This window comes from Spermophilus citellus, assembly GCF_964194105.1.
Source record: "Spermophilus citellus genome assembly, chromosome: 9".
In the NCBI taxonomy this organism is placed as follows: Eukaryota; Metazoa; Chordata; class Mammalia; order Rodentia; family Sciuridae; genus Spermophilus; species Spermophilus citellus.
The window spans coordinates 54,470,782-54,488,611 of NC_138191.1; the positions used below are offsets into that span (position 1 = coordinate 54,470,782).

Genomic DNA, 17,830 nt, shown 5'->3' on the forward strand with positions numbered 1-17,830 from the left:
GCAGCAGAAAAGCAGCCAACTTTCCCCAAGTGGGGAATCGGCTTCTTCCAGGGTTTTTTGAGTGTGTGAAAAGCATTACTGTCCACTTGAGTGTTTTCCCATACAAATCTAAACCAGAGTACTCTAGTGTCTGCACCATTCTTACAATTATTGGAAGAAATGAGAAAGCTTAAAAATAAATCTTATAGTTTTAAGGAACTCAATAATCAGTGGTCCAGTGAAAGAACTAAACCAGTGATAGGGTGATAGGGTTTTGTACTGAGCAGACCAAGGGAAAACCCCCAGTTCAATTTACCACAAGTTAATAGGGAGCTCAGAGCTTATCAATAATCAGACAAATTTCTTGGTTCCTTAGAAATATGTTCCCATCAGAGATGCTAAAGGTTATAATATGTATATTTTTTCTGCACTCAAAATGTTTAATTTTTTTACTGTTCAAAAACCTTTACCAAGTGTGTTAAGATATAGCTCATCAACAGTAGTGACTTATTCACAAAGCAGGAATTAGGAGCAAAATTAGGAGTAAAACGAATATTTTAAAAAATTCTCACCTTGTGGAATACTACCATAACATTAAAGCAAATGTACTTTAATCTCCAGTAATAAATGCTTGACACCGTCCTCCCCCCCCAAAAAAATAACCCTTTAAATATTTGCTTAAAAAGGAAAAAGAAGTTGGGCCTGGTGGCTCACATCTGTAATCCCAGCTACTTAGGAGGCTGAGACAGGAGAATTACAAGTTCAAGGTCAGAGACTCTGTCTCAAAATAAAACATTAAAAAGAGATGGGGATGTAGCTTAGTGGTAGAGCACCCCTGGGTTCAGTCCCCAAAAGGAAAGAAAAAGGGCAATTCCATTACCCAATGTAGTCATTGTTCAATTTACCCAGAAAATAATCCTCATGCCTTTCTGGTCATCTTTCCTTTTACACAGGAATGGCGAGGTAACTAGAACTCACTGGTTGAAAGAATATTTTCCATTATTTACATGTTCTTGGGACATCTTGCCATCATTCTTTATATTTCCCCTCATTAGAAAAAGGTTTGAACACAGCAAACAAAGATGACAGTATCAAACATAGTAACCAAACAGTGACCAATAATGATACATCCAGTATCTGGGAGTTAATGTTGCATAGGAAATTAGTTAATCATGCAGATTATAGCCAGAGAATGAAATCTTCCAATTTGATTATGCGGACAATGACATTGCTGCCCTGATTTGAAGGACCAAGAAATAGAGAATGAATGTAGTCTTGTTAATAATTAAGGTAATTTCGAGTGAGTTGAGACTGGCTCTGATCACTTACGGTAAGAAAGACATGGTGATAGTGTCAAGGATAGTGCCTCTTCTATGTATAGATGAACTCTCCTGGAGCAGAAATAATGAAAAATGGTGTTTGCCAAACCAGTCCCCATGTCTCTCCTTTTAGGATTCATTAGCTCTTCAGAGGTCCCAGATCATGGTAATAACCCAATGGCTTAGTCTTCCCAGACAAAATTCTCTGCTACAGACATTTCTTAGTCTTCTGTGAAATCCTGATTTTCTTGAATTGTCCACACTGGAACCTATTAAGCAAAATAAACAAACAAACAGACAAACAAACAAACATTGGTCAAACAAATGGATTAATTATCAAAAAAAAAAGATGCTAAGAAATACAAAATTCAGTTACTGTCTCTCTATTTCTCTCATCGGCACATATTTATATTCATAATAAGTGCTAAGCATCATGCAAAGTACAGACAACTCTAAGTTTCTTATTTGCAAGATTTATGTTTCATATGCAATTTATAATCTTGGTACCAGGCTTAGTTCCTGACACATACTAGGTGCTCAATAAGTTTATGTGAAATTAATTCAATCAAAGTTTAGTGTCTATCAATTATGTCAGATAGTGAGTGGGAATCAAAGAATACAAAGACAAAAGATGCATTATGCAAATAAGGAGGAAAATAAGAGAAAATATTACCTAAACTCCTCAGGGGTTAAAGGATTTGAATAATGTTTCCAATATTGGGATAAGTGTGTACGTATATATGTATGTCTGTGTATATAAACTATGTGTACATATGTATGCATACATAAGCTGTATTTATAGTTATTATCTATACTGTTTATATAAATTCATACATGTATATATGAAATATAAATGAATTAAATGTAAATATGAAATTTCTTGTAAATTAACTATGTCATATATAGTATTTTTTTAGAGAGAGAAAGAGAGAGAGATTTTTTAATATTTATTTTTTAGTTTTTGGTGGACACAACATCTTTATTTTACTTTTATGTGGTGCTGAGGATCGAACCCAGAGCCCCACGCATGCCAGGCGAATGCGCTACCCCTTGAGCCACATCCCCAGCCCCAATAGTATTTTTAATTATAAAGTAATCCATTTTTTTGTGGTAAGCTAGAGGAAAAGAGAAGACAATGATGTATGAACTTTAATTCTACCAGCCAGAAGTAATCATTTTGATTATTTGGAGGTATACACTGTGTATATATCTTCCTGGTTCTTTTTTGTGTTGGATCAGTATATGTGCATGTTTTCTTTTCATAAATGCATAATCACACAAATACTTTAAGACAAATTTATTAAGAAGATGGAAAGGAATTGAAAGATGGAGTTAAAAATATTATGTAATACTAAGTGTATACATACAAAACAGAAATTATTTTCAGGAAAAAAATTAAAAATATCAAAACTCAAGAAAAATGCAAGTTAAAAATGAGCAAAAAATTTGAACACTTACCAGAAGACAATATAATTGTTAAGTCATTTTGAAAACAATACGGCAGTGTCCTATAAAGATGAACACACAATAACTTATTTTTATGGACTGAAATTTGCATCTTCTTAAAATTCATATGCTGAAATTCTAATCTGCAGTGTGAGAGCATTAAGGGTTGGAGTTTTCCAAATTTGTTAGATCATAAGGGGGGCACCCTCATGTATGGGATCAGTGCTCTTATAGAAATGAGATTCCAGGGATGGCAAGAAAAGGTCGTCTATAAACCAGGTTGCAAACCCTTACCAGACACCAAAATGTCATTGACTTGGACTAGGACTCTCCAGCTTCTAAAACTGTGAGAAATAGATTATTATTAAAGCTGCCCAGTCTATGATTTAAAAAAAAAACATTTTTGTTGTTGTTGATGGACCTTTATTTTATTTATTTATTTGCATGTGGTGCTGAGAATTGAATCCAGTTCCTCACACATGCTAGGCAAGTGCTCTACCACTGAGCTATAACCCCAGCCCCAGTGTATGATAGTTTGTTATTGCAGACTAATGGACTAAGGCTCCAGTCCACTGAGCAATTCCACACTTAGAAATTTACCTAAGAGAAATAAAAACAAATCTCTGAGCAGAGACTGTGTACTTGAATGTTCACAGAAGCTGTACTTGTAATAGGCAAAGACCACAAATAATCCAAATGCCATGTGAACAGATAAATTTCTGAAAATCCAAGTAGAATACTGCACAGCAGTAAAAGCAAAAGATCTATTGGTACAAACAGCAACACGAGTGAATCTTAAAATCTTTACAGTGAAATAAAGAATTCAAATGCAAAAAAAAAAAAAGAATATGCTATATGGTTCCATTCACATAAAACTCTAGCAAAGAAATCTAATATCTAGTGATAGAAGGCAAATCTCTGGTTGACTAGAAGAAGGGTGGGAGTAGTGATTGACTAACAAGAGGAACAGGAGAACTTGGGGGGCCAATAAAAAATGTGCATATGGGGCTGGGGATGTGGCTCAAGTGGTAATGTACTCGCCTGGCATGCGCTGGGTGCTGGGTTCAATCTTCAGCATCACATAAAAACAAAATAAAGATGTTGTGTCCACCAAAAACTAAAAAAAAAAAAATATTAAAAATTCTCTCTCTCTCTCGCTCTCTCTTTAAAAAAAATGTGCATATGTGTTCTGTATACTGACTGTGATGGTGGTTACTTGATAGTATACATTTTTAAAAAAACCCATCACACTGTACCTTAAAAATGTGTACACTTTACAGCATGTACATTCACATCAATTATGTTAATATTTAAAAGTTAAATCACATTGGATAGACCGATTTTTAACTTAACTTTAACCTAAAAAATTAGCAACAATTATTTTTCTCTATCAATATATGCATACCTCTGGCAGACTTTCTAATGGTTTCATATTATGACCATGTTATAATTTATTTAACTTGATAATTTCACCATGGGACATATAAAATTTTAACCATTTTTTCTATTACATATTAAATATTATGTTGCCTACTTTGGAAATATGAGTTAAATTTTGAACTACAAATTGGATAACATTACATGAAGAAGCAAAGACATAGTTATAGTAAAGGAAGAAACAGCTGTCAAATGACAGAAGCTTTGAGAATATATTGCATATTGAACATATTCAGCCAACTTCAAAATATCTTTTTTTATTAGAAAGTAAGATGTGGGGTATCAGAGGAGATGAGGGTAAAGTCCCTAAGCTTCTAAGCATGAGGCCTCTTCTAAGTCAGGTTAAGAACTCTGGATTTTTATGAAAGTACTGGGAGAAAATGTGAAAGATTTGAAAAGAAGACACACAATTTGATCTGTGCTTTAGAAAAATTACTTTGCTATCTGGGTGCAGAGTAGACTGGAAGCCTGTTCTATGATGGTAATCCAGGGAACAAACTATGCATGCCTGAGCTAGGAACAGGGCAAGACTTACAGAGAATGGTTCTGACTGAGACCTGTAGCAAGGCAGACAAAGAAGATGGGAAATCTGGATCACGTACCAGGGATGAGAAGAAGATGGAGAAAAGAGGTTTATGAATGAATCTGAGTCTTTATCATAGTCTGGAACTCATCTTTAACCTGGATAGATTTACCAGTGTGTTATATTCAGCAAACTCACTTTCACACAAACTCCATAACCATATCTAAAGAACAAATCCTGCTGTTTACGTTATTATATTCTAGTGAGTTTCTTAAATTGAATTATTTTAGCTGTCGTGGTAGTGTGGTGGTAGTGGTGATGTTACACAAATATAATACATTCCTGGAGACAGGCTACATAATAATGTATTTGATGATTATCCTGATATCCCATTTGAATATATTCCATTTTTTTAAGGTTTCACTCAGAATAGGTTTTTTATTTTGAAGGAGGATGTGTTTACTTTCCAGATCTCCTCTTAAGAAGGGACATAGGTAAACTTCTTTTATAAGGTTTATAATGTGCAAACATATATTCCTTTTTATGCTACTGGTCTATTTATTGGATTAACTAGGAGGATTTGATGTGAAAGCTTAGGATGATATTGAAAACACATCACTTCTATTGTAGCTAAGAAAATCAGCTTTAGAATTAGAGACCTTGTATTGGGCATTACGTGTAGACCTTTAGCTTTTTATCACAGCTGTTCTTTGTTGCCATGACAACAGAATTAACCATTTCATTAATATCACTGAGAAAAGACACACATATTTATGCATGTCTGACTTCAAACATAGTCCCTGTTCAGATTTCAAGGTCTTTGGCATGTTTATACTTATTTTTATCCCTCAATATTTTGCTTAATGCTTCTACAGGATTTTTTTAAAGCAAAGCTTTATATTTTTAAAATTAAATTTCTATTGGCTGCATTGGTTTGGCTGCTTTTAAATGTCCCCTGAGTGGTGAAATGAGCTTCAGAATCTGAAGCTAGTGAAAGCAATGGGAAAGGAAATTTAATACAAAAGAAAACAGTTACCTGTTATAAGAAAAGTCAGATGTTTGTTTTTTTTCCCTTCTTTTGGGCTCCACTTGGTGAAATGGGTGTTACTATAAATACTGAAGAGTAATCCCTCATCAAAACGGGTGCTCCAGCTGTTTCTGTTGCTGCTGAAAGCAGGTAGTGTTCTGATTGCAATTGTGATGAAAAGGCAGAAAAAAAAATGTCCTACGACAAGTAAAATCCATTATTTTGAAAATAATACCTCAAGAGAATAATTTTGCCCATTCCCCAAAAGCCACAATAGCTTCCTTCATATTTGTATCCAGCTTTTCTGTAGAAGGTTAAAAAATGCATCATAACATGAGACTTTCTATAAATATTCATATTTTTAATGACCAATGTAAAAATTCTCTAATTAACATTGAAAGGGCTTAAGGAAGTGGCTCATCCTGTTTTCTATTCATGCACTTTATTTATATATTTTCCAAGCAAATAATGTAACAAAGATGATTTTAAAAAAATAGAATTGTTGTGATTAATTTCTCTCTTTTCTTGCACATTTCCTATGGCCAAGCCACTGTGCAAAGTCTTTAAAATACATTATTATCTCATTTAACAACCAAACAACAGCTATATGAAGAAGGTACTGTTATCCTCACTTTACAGCTAATGAAACCAAGTCTCCAGGAGAATTTGTGCAAGATTTGATAACTATTGGGTAAGGTTTGAATCTTACTCTGTCTGACCCCGGAGCCTCTGCTGGTATCCACTGGGGAAAAGTGCTTCCTTCGGCCTTTTGTTTATGTACTTATAAATATTGTACCAACACTGAAGATATTTACATTCCCCCTAAGGTATTTTTGTCCTGCAAGAGGGAAAAAGTCAGGAACTATTATTCATAATAATTAAACTCATAAAACAAGAAAGCCGATGTGAATCAGAGACATATAATTTTTAAAATCTTAGTAAAGTTCTGGGAAGTTCACTGAGTTACCTGCACAGATAGGAAGAGTTCTAAATGCCACATAAAGACCTTCTACCAGCCATTGAAATAAAGGAAAAGTCTTACACTGGGTTTGTTTTGGCTTGTTCATTAGTTTTGTCTTTTTGTTTGCCTTATTTGAGTCTTTCATTTTCAAAAACAAAAAATTACTTCACTGAGATATAGTTCCAATGCCATAAAGTTCACTTGAAGTGCCAAATTCAATGGTTTTTAGAATATTTGAGAAGTTGAACAATTGTACAAGCCTGGCACAATTTTAAAACATTTTTATCTTCCCCCCCAAAACCCTATCACCATGTCACTCCTTTTTTTCTTCTGCCCCTCCACATTTCCCCATCACCCCTGGCCCTAAGAAACCACTAATCTGCTTCCTGTCTCTATCGATTTGACTATTATGTATAATTCACACAAAAAAAAAAGAAAAAGAAAAAACAACTCACAATCATACATCACATAGTCTTTTGTGTCTACTTTCTTTAGCATAAGATTTTCAATATTCATCCATGTCATAGCATGAATCAGTACTTCATTTGCTTTTATGGCTGAATAATATTCCATTGTATTGAAAGATCTTGAAAGATCACATCTGGTCCATTGATGGGCTTTTAGGTTGTTTCCACTTTGGGGCTATTATGTCTCCTATGAATAATGCTGCTGAACTTTTGTGTACAAGTTCTTCTCGGGACACATGTTTTTATTTTGCTTGAGGCTCTGTTTGCTTTTAAGCTATTCTTATCTTCTAAAAAGATGAGGCTCAAACATCCTCCACTGTCTGAAGACCTCATGGAATTCTAAGCTGTGATCCACATCAAAGCTTCACTTTAACATTCTGTGAGTTATGGGTTAGAGGTGGGGTAATTAATTCAAACAGCATTGCTTGGGATTCTTAGCCACTCTGATAACATTCACAAGAATGCTCAGCTAATTCTCTTCTTAAGTCACAAAAAAAAATTGTCAGGTTGTTTATGATTCTAAATTTTAAAATACAAGAATGCATGTGCATAGTCAGAGAAATGCAAATCAAAACCACCCTAAGATACCATCTCACTCCAGTAAGATTGGCAGCCACTATGAAGTCAAACAACAACAAGTGCTGGCGAGGATGTGGAGAAAAGGGTACACTTGTACATTGCTGGTGGGACTGCAAATTGGTGCGGCCAATTTGGAAAGCAGTTTGGAGATTCCTGGGAAAGCTGGGAATGGAACCACCATTTGACCCTGCTATTGCCCTTCTCGGACTATTCCCTGAAGACCTTAAAAGAGCATGCTACAGGGATACTGCCACATCGATGTTCATAGCAACACAATTCACAATAGCTAGACTGTGGAACCAACCCAGATGCCCTTCAATAGATGAATGGATAAAAAAAATGTGGCATCTATACACAATGGAGTACTATGCAGCAATAAAAAATGACAAAATCACAGAATTTGCAGGGAAATGGATGGCACTAGAGCAGATTATGCTTAGTGAAGCTAGCCAATCCCTAAAAAACAAATACCAAATGTCTTCTTTGATATAATGAGAGCAACTATGAACAGAGCAGGGAGGAAGAGCAGGAAGAAAAGATTAACATTAAGCAGAGACACGAGATGGGAGGGAAAGGGAGAGAAAAGGGAAATTGCATGGAAATGAAGGGAGACCCTCATTGCTATACAAATTACATATAAGAGGTTGTGAGGGGAATGGGAAAATAAACAAGGAGAGAAATGAATTACAGTAGATGGGGTAGAGAGATAAGATGGGAGGGGAGGGGAGGGGGGATAGTAGGGGATAGGAAAGGTAGCAGAATACAACAATTACTAATAGGGCATTATGTAAAATTGTGGCTGTGTAACCGACGTGATTCTGCAATCTGCATTTGGGGTAAAATTGGGGGTTCATAACCCACTTCAATCTAATGTATGAAATATGATATGTCAAGAGCTTTGTAATATTGTGAACAACCAATAAAAAAAAGAATGCATGTGCATAAAATAAAACTTCTTATTAAAGTCTCAATTAAGATAATCTGTTTTATCTACTTATCAAATATACATTTCCTCATCATAGAACTGAATGCTTGGAAAAATAAGATTTAAAAAAAAATGTGTAAGAGAGTGCATGTTCTACTTTTAAATTTTCAGTGTTAATTTTGTGAATAATTTTCTAAGTTTTACTTTCCCATACTATTGACAAAGCCAAGAACTAGCATTCAACAGACCCAAGGAATTTATTTGGACTTCTGTTTCATTTAGTTATGTGATTCTATTCATAAATGGATCATAATATTTTGTAATTAGATATAAGCATATCAGTTATTTGTTGAATGGGAAACTCCATGGGCTCTTCCTACTGGGGAGCTGCTTCCTTGTTTTGAGGTGAGAGTTTACCTTTGGTCTGAGTTATATAAAGGAACCATGAGAATCATAATTATTTTCTAATGTGAAAAGAGTCCAAAGGAAGATTAAGAGGAAATTCTTGGTATTTTTAAATGTCAACTTGTGGTTTCCAAGTATAGTATTAACTTCCATTTCAGAATGCAGGAGAAATTGCATCAGCTAATCAGGTAAATTATTTAAAAAAAAAAAAAAAACAACAGTTGCTTCTCATCTCTGCACAAGAGGGCAGCCTTTCACCAAAACCAAGGAAACACTTGGGCAGAACTCTTTGCTGATGTATATAGAGACCCCTCCAATCACGGAACTTTCAGAGAAGAGCTCTTTGACATAAAGAATGAGGAAATTATGAGATAGCTAATACCATGTGCTGTCAGTCCCAGAAAAGGTCTGCACAGCTATATTACCCTACAGATGTTCAAAGTTTCAGTGACATTTTGTCTTATTATTACATAAAATTTCTCAAACTTCTGTGGACAGCTATGAACTCCTAAAAAGAACTCTAGGGACAAGATATTTTGTTTAGAAACTGCTTATACAATCAAATTATTCAATCCTAAAGACAACTATTTTTCTGTATCTCATGAATATTTTCTTATTTGTTTATCCATAATCAGATTTTGAGGTTTAAAATCAAATTGTCAAAATTAATTTGAAATTAATAATTATACTGGGACAATTACCAATTTTAATTATAGAATATACTAAAAAATTATACCAAGAAATTAGGAAAAAACAAAAAATTGCTATATCCATACACTTTCAAAATAATTAACTGTTCTTAATAAGAAATATGTAAAATAGATGTATTATGTTAAAACTTGAATGCTATTGAAAAGGAGGTTAAAGTTAACTTATCATAGAGAAAGGTAACTGCCTTTATGTTTAAAGCTTTGGAAGAATACTTTCATGAAGTCTAAACTAACCACAGCCCTTTTTTTCCTCTTAAAGTTAATGGAACTTTCAACTACATATTTCACAGGAAATTACTGTCTCCAAGAATATAAAGGGTTTTATATGAGGGATGCTGATCAGTTGTTCTCCATGGATACAAAGACACAAACAAGCAGAAATTGATTTAATAAAGCAGGAGAGATTTCAAATGGACACAAGGCAGAACTTCTTGACTATCTTGGTGATAAAGAAAAATGGGGGAAGCTTTTCAATAATTTTTCAAAGATAGCTGTCAAAATATATCCAGCGAGATGAATAAGAGATGTTCTTAATTTTATTACTTATATTTTAAAAATTGAGTACTGGACAGGGAAATTAATTCATACAAAACACCATTTCAACCATTTTATTTACTTTTAATAAAGTGATGGTTTCATAATGGTTAATCATCCAATAAGATAAATGAGGAACAGTGTTTCAACCTCCTTCAGGTTTTGCTTTGTAAACAGATACAATTATATACAGTTACATACACTGTTAGGAGCTGGGCAGCCACCTGACTCATTTTCCTCTAGATAATATTTACTTGTAGAGAAATTTAAAAGACATTCAACAGAAGATAAAGAGTTCTTCAATTCTTACTTGCTCAGTACATTTTACTGAACTGAGAACACCTTACATACAAGGATGGGGGTACCATGCACACTGCCTGGCACTTAGTAAAATCTTGGCATAGGTTTATTGATTTGTGTTTTAATAAAATTGCATTTTTTCTGTATCATGATGAGACTCAACCTCTGCCCTATTATCTTTTTCACATATTGCTGCAGGACTGGAGATAGCAAAAGCTAAGTTGTAAATAACATACCTGTTTATAAAGCCTTGTCATAATCTATATGAAGGTATATTGCTCTTAATTTGCTTTTTGGCAAACCACACTAGTCAAATTCTTACAGAGACTTACTTTACTGAGGGTAAAACTTCTTTTACCAGCAAATATTTATCTGAAATTTACCACATACAAGACATTGTGTCATGTGTGAGAGATATGGCAGTAAACAAGGCAGGTGTAATTTCTGCCCTCCTGCCACTTATAGTCTAGACAATGTGAGCAAATCAAGTCAAGTCGGCAATTAAGCCTTTATCTACAAGTGTTATGAGTTCTAAAAGGAGAAGTCCAGGAAGTTAAGAAAGATTTGAATAGGGCAGAGTTACAGTACCTCTTGATGGGAGGTAAAAGACAGTTTTAAGAGAGGTTTCATTGACATTGATAATTGATTTTTATAAACTGGGTCCAAAAGATGAGTAGGAAAAACTAGGTGGGGCAATAGCAGGTATTGGAGAACATGGGGGACAGATTGGAATTCAGCATGGAGGGAGGGGTTTACCCAATCACCCCAGTCTGGGAAAATATTGTCTCATACAGGGAAATAAATGAGGCCAATCAGACCAAACATGGAGTGGGATCTGAGATCCCCAACCTGATCAAAAGAGCAAAAAGGCATTAAAGAAAGAGATGAAAGACAAAATCAAGATGCTACCAGCTGGGGAGAAATTCAGATCTATTTGGTCTTTTCCTTCTTCAATACCCAAACTAACACTTGTCATTCTTCTCCAACTGATTCCCACAAACTCCACCATCTTCCTAAGCATGAGTCTATTCCCACTTTCTAGAACAGGTGTTGTATACTCCAGCACAGTTGTTTTTGCCTATGGAAGCATCCCTTTGAGAGTTGAATCATAATGTAGAACGTTCTCTGTCAGAGCAGTGTTGAAACGGGAGGCATAAAGGATGCGTAATTCTTGAAGAGACTTGGGTCTTTATAACAAAATAAAAGCTCCATATTAAACTATAAGGAATTACACTTCTATAAAATAAATTAAATAAATGGCCAACAGGGGTGTTTTACACAATTTATTGGTGCCCTCTACAGTCAATGCTACATCTCATTAGTGGCTCTGTCACTCATGAAAAATGTGGCACCCATCAGCATTACACATTAACTTAAAGCATGTGCCCACACATCAAATACATACTTTTTAATTATGGAAACAAGCCATAAAGCAGAGGAGTCTGTGTGTGTGTGTGTGTGTGTGTGTGTGTGTGTGTGTGTGCCCATGCTCCCTACAAACAGCAAAAGGCAGTCAAAGCCCACCAAGTCTTTTCTTGTTTCCTTCTTGTTGTTGTTAAACCAAAATGGAGAATAAGATACTGTTCTCATCCTTTCAAAGTTATTTTTCTCTACTGACTTTTTTTTCTGCTTGCATTCATTGCAATAGTCCAGACTTTGCCAAATTTTTTTCCTTCTTGACATTTCATTTTTAATTAAAAATGACATTTTAATTAAAAGGAAACATATGTAGAATAAACAGAATAACTCACCAACAGCAGAGAACTGGGGCTGTCCTGTCAGCTCAGTTTTAACCTTTCTGGCTCATGAAAGGCTGTGCTGGGCTTCTCCATAATGGTTGCCAAGGCACATTCTTCGCATAAAGAAAGAAAAGATGGTTATCCAACAAAGGTATACCTACATCCAGAAAACCCTAAGAAGAGCAAAGGGTGGAGAAGAGAGAGAGGATACCCACTCCAAACTATTATTTTGGACTTTCAGGACGGGGAGGATCAGTCTTTCTTTTGCTCAGAATATTAAAACTATCACTTTGGTGAAAGACCTTGGTTTTGCAACTTTTCATGTTTGCAGATGGCCTGATTTGGCAATCTTAAATGTTAAGGGAATTAGAAATCTGGCAGGAGGTAAGCATAGCCAAAAGGAAAGTATTACAATTAAAATGAACTATCCTTCTATGAACATCCATAACTTAAGACACCTCTCAGATCAGAGCTAGTGTTGTCAGGGTGCACCAGCAGTTGGGTGCCAACCCCGTCCCTAGAATGAAATATTGAAATATTGAAGGGAGTGTAGCAATATTGAACCAAATGACAGAGAAAGAATCCAGTGGTGGCTAACCTGTCTGAGGATCCACAGGTTTTGATGTAGTGGACTGTCACCACATTGGGTACCTATTTAATAAACATAATGACACTGAGATGGGCAAAAATTATTTATAAACTATTGTGTATGTATAACCTAGCATGAAGGAGGATGCAAAGGAATATAATTTTGTACCTACTAGATGCCAATGATTTGTTATTCTAATTCAAGCAAGAATTCTCTAAATCAATATATGGGTTGAATTGATTTCCCCCAAAAAAGAATATTTAAGAATCCTAACCCCTAGCACTTAAGAATGTGAACTGATTTGGGATAGAATTGCAGATGTGATTAGTGAAGTTAAAATGAAGGCATTTGGAGTAGTGTGTGCCTCTAATCCAATATGACTGGTGCCACTGCAAGAACACAGCATGTGAAAACAGATGCACATAGGGGCAGTGCTTTGTGATGACAAAGGCATAGATTGGACTTACACAATTGCAAGCTCATGAATGCCAAAGCTTGGCAGCCCTCTACTGAAAGCTAGGAAGAGGCAACCCTACAGGTCTCAGAAGGAGTATAGTTCTGCCAACTAGATTTTGGAACTTGTAGATTACAGAGCAGTGAGACAATAAATTATTGCTATTTTAAACCAGCCAGGTTGTGATACTCTCTTATAGCAACTCTATAGAACAAATAGTCAAATTTAATTGTTTTGCGTATTTCAGAAGGAAAACATAGTCCTAGAAAGCTAATATATTTTCTCAAAATCACATCGCTAGCCAGGAGCCAGAATCAGTCTGCCTCAAGCCTATATTCCTCAAGAAATATTACAATACCTCTAGGCCTTTGGCCAGTAATAGAAATCGAGATTACATAAAGGCATGAGGAGTTTATAATTTGTAAATACGTTCATTAACTAATGACAAAGAAACAGGTCATTGTGTATTTTTGATAGAAAAATATGACCTCCTCTTATGGTTTGCATATGAGGTGTCCCCCAAAAGTTCCTGTTAATTCAGAAATATTCTGAAGTAAAATGATTGGGTCATGAGAGGTATAACCTCATCAATTCATCCTAGTTTGAATGGACTGACTGGGTAGTAACTATAGGCAGGTGCGGTATTGCTGGAGGAGATGCGTCATTGGCAGTGTGCCCTGGAAGGATGTCTCTTCTCTGTTTTTTCCTTTGTGTTCACCATATGTGTTCACCCCCTCTCTGCACACCAAGAGCTTTCTAGCTTTTCTTCATGGGACCCTTCCCTCACAAAGTGCTACTTCATCTTGGTCTCAGAGGATTGGAGTCAGTTGTCTATGGACTAAGACCTCTGAAACTGTGAGCCCCCCAATAAACTGTTTATCCTCTGAGTTGTTCTTGTTGGATATTTTGATCACAGGGACAAAAAGGTAACTAAATCACCTCCTATTAAGAATAACTGCGGGGCTGCTTGTGGCTCAGTGGTAGAGTGCTCACCTAGCACATGTGAGGCCCTGGGTTCAATCCTCAGCACCACATAAAAATGAAATTAAGATATTGTGTCTACCTACAACTAAAAAATAAATATTAAAAAACAATAACTGCAAAATGATCAAAATGAATTATTTCAACAGGCATTTTATTGCACTCCTGTTGTCTTCTGCAGGTATCATTCTAAAAATTACCTTCAAAGGTCCTTCAACTAATTATGGAAAATGCACATGTAAAACAGTTGCCTGAGAGTGTTGTGGGCACTCCACTCGTATAGTTATGTTCCTGATATAAACAAGGGACCAAAGAGTTTTGCATGCAGAAGATTTCAGATAGGGTTAGAATTTACTGTTAGATGTTCAAATTGTCTAATTAAACAAGTCTTAAAGGGAATGTTATTGACGGTGATTATTTGTGAATGGCTTTGTCTGATAAATTGCAAGAGAGGTCTAATGTTTTTAAAACTTAACACTGAATAAGTGGGGCAGGTGTACATCCACAAAGCCATGAGCTGCCTAGATATCTATATCAAGTACATAGACAATGAGAATCAAAACAAGCTACCTCTAAAGCAGGCTGGACGCTAGGATGGAACCTATTCCACGCCACTCTTAAATAATTATCAATAACAGTGTTGCCTTATTAATGTCTTTACCATTTCAGAGACTTAAGTTCTGGCAAATGGCTTGACTCTTTATGAGAAAACAAAAAGCAAGCAAACAAAAAATGTCTAGAAATATCCATCAACTCTCTTCAATGGGAAATAGTTACAGTTTGTATCCCATGTTTCCTAAGATTTTTTTTAAATCCTTTCATTCAAAAATCCTTATTGTTCCCACCAATTCTAATAAATTATCTACACTGAAATACCTTTCATATACCAAAGTCTCAACTCTCAATAAATCCAAACCTTGCTTTCTCATTCCCCTCAGACATTGACAGAGTTCTATTTACATGTTCTCTTTTACCTCAGTAAATAAAGTATTGAACTTTATCTCATCAACAGGTTGTGTGAGTGGCAGTGAGGAGCTTGCATTCAATGATAAATATGGTGAACACAAAGGAAAACGGACAAGTCTGGAGGAGAAATACCGTTGGTTTTAATATGCTGAAAATCTCTTAGATGTATAAGAGCCAACAAAGCAGACAAGTCGTCCAGCAAAGGCAGTTAAGTGGAGCTTAAGATGAGGATTTGAGCACAGTAGCTGGATTTTATGGTTTGCATATCAGGTGCCCCCGAAAGCTCCTGTGCTGATGTAGGAATATTCAGAGGTGAAAGGATTAGGTTATGAAGCTGTAATCTAATCAGCCCATCCATAGTTAGAATGGACTGATTGCGTGTAGTTGTAGGCAGGTAGGTTGTGGTTGCAGGAGCTGGATTACTGGGGAGATGCCCTGGTAGGGTTCATCTTCCTGAAGCCCCTTCCCCTTACTCTCTGCTTTCTGGCTACCATATGGTGAACGTCACTTCTTCACCATGCCCTTCTACAGTGATTTTCTGCCTCCTCTTGGCCCCAGGGCCATGGAGACTACTGGCCATGGACTGAACCTCTGAAACCATGAGCCAAAATTAACTTCCTCCTCTAAGTTGTTCTCATCGGGTATTTTGAGATGAAAAGCTGACTAACACTCTGGGTATCATCACAGAGTTCACTCAGAGAACATGTGTAGAGTGATAGGAAAGGAACCTCGGGCAGAAACCTGAGAAAGATTCATAATTTAAAATGTGGACAAAGACTAGAACCTTCAGAGAGGAGACATAGATATAAAAAGAAGAAAAAGCAAGAAAGCAAGAGGACTGGCTGTCATGCAATCCCAAGATAGAATTAAAAAGTAAGGAGGGAACAGCAGGACCAGATATTACACAAATAACACACACACACACCCCTAAAGATTGTGTGATGTGCCACCATGGATCCTCCCAAGAAGAGCTAATTCAAAATCTAATTAATCATGAAATAACTTTAAACTCTCCAGGCCCATTTTATTGCTCTGTAATATATTTCAACTTTGGGGGCACATAATTCTGACTTCTCAGGAATGAGTGAGCTCTTAGCTAACACACAAAAGAAGTGGTTTGCATAAAAACAAATTAGTATATTGTCACCTAAAGTGTATGATAAGAAAAAATAGCTTAGTTTAAAAATTTAAAAGTAAACTTCAGCTTTCCAGGAACTGTTTAATTATCAAGCTTATTTCATTTTTTAATCTTAGACTCTGATCAAAAAGGGATAACAATATGATTTTTCTGGTCATTTCACAATTGTTCCTTAAAACAGTACAATCTCTTATTCAAGTTAAATCCTCCATTTCCACAGGACTGTGCGAAGCATATCCCCGATTTCTTAAAAATCACTTAACTTTCTTTGGATTCGCTTTAAATTAAAGGGGTCTATCAGGTTCTGGGTTTGTTTTGGTTTTGAAACATCAGCCACCTTATCAGCTTAAGTAAGCTCAATTTTTTTTTAAGGCACAACTTCCAGGAGATACAGGATCGTTGATTGCCTGAACTGTTTTCTATGACCAAACCAGTTTTAGTTTTTTCATTCTTTCCTCTTCCCCTGAGTGGGAAAACCTAAAGCAAACAACCATTTGGATTTAAAAGCTAGCTACTTAATATTGGTGTTGTCATATTGACACAGCACGGCATACTGTCCTTAAGAAATAATTTTGAAATGATCTTTAGTGACCCTGGTGCATGAAGACTTTGTTTAGATGTAAATGGAATTCAGGTGTAACTATCGATGAACTACCAGTTAGCCCTCATTAAAGAATAAATCAATTCAACTGATCATTAAAAATCATTATTGCCATGAAAAAAATGCTAAGTATATATGTTAAAGAATGAAGATCCTCAGAGTCCAATCAAGAAGTCATTTGACTAGCATATTTCACCAATCGCCAAGTCCAAGTCATTGAATTAATACTGGGGAAAGGGAAAGCAATGGTGGAAAAAAAGGTGCTATATAAGACAGTTCCTCCTGGGAAAGGCTAGAATTCAAATCATCTAGGATAACTGTCAGTTTGGAGAATAATACCAGGTTATCATAAATATGATCTCTTTTATTATGCATTTTAAATTTTATGTGTTATACCACATACCTCCAAACAAATACCTTAGATACACATGCTGCAGAACAAGGGCCTTGAAGTAATAAATTATGTACTTTTTTTTTGCCTTTGTATGCAAAATGCTATCCCCATGCCCAGCATCTAGTAATTATTAAAAAAGGTTTTTTGAGTGAATGCATTAATATATTTGTGCTATAACTTTGGCCCTTATGGTAGTAATACAAAGCATTGAGAACAAGTAAAAAAATGACTATCAATCAACTGGGTTAGGATATGTAAAGACCATTATCAATAAATCCAGTATCAATTAATCACTGCTTTTGCTTCAGATACCATGCTAAGAACATGATGAATATAAGAATGAAACAATAGACTCC

At 35.6% G+C, this 17,830-nt stretch overlaps 1 long non-coding RNA gene across 1 annotated transcript in view; it reads right to left on the reverse strand.

The window, feature by feature from the left end:
* LOC308655730 overlaps window positions 1–12,633 on the reverse strand; it is a 34,690-nt gene extending 22,057 nt beyond the window's left edge. Inside the window, exons 1-5 of the long non-coding RNA XR_014023510.1 lie at window positions 12,567–12,633; window positions 12,364–12,464; window positions 5,741–5,929; window positions 2,757–2,806; window positions 1,309–1,567 (exon numbers count right to left, since the gene is read on the reverse strand). This is a non-coding gene — a long non-coding RNA (uncharacterized lncRNA). The remainder of the gene's footprint in view (window positions 1–1,308; window positions 1,568–2,756; window positions 2,807–5,740; window positions 5,930–12,363; window positions 12,465–12,566) is intronic.
* Between the last annotated feature and the right edge of the window lie 5,197 nt (window positions 12,634–17,830).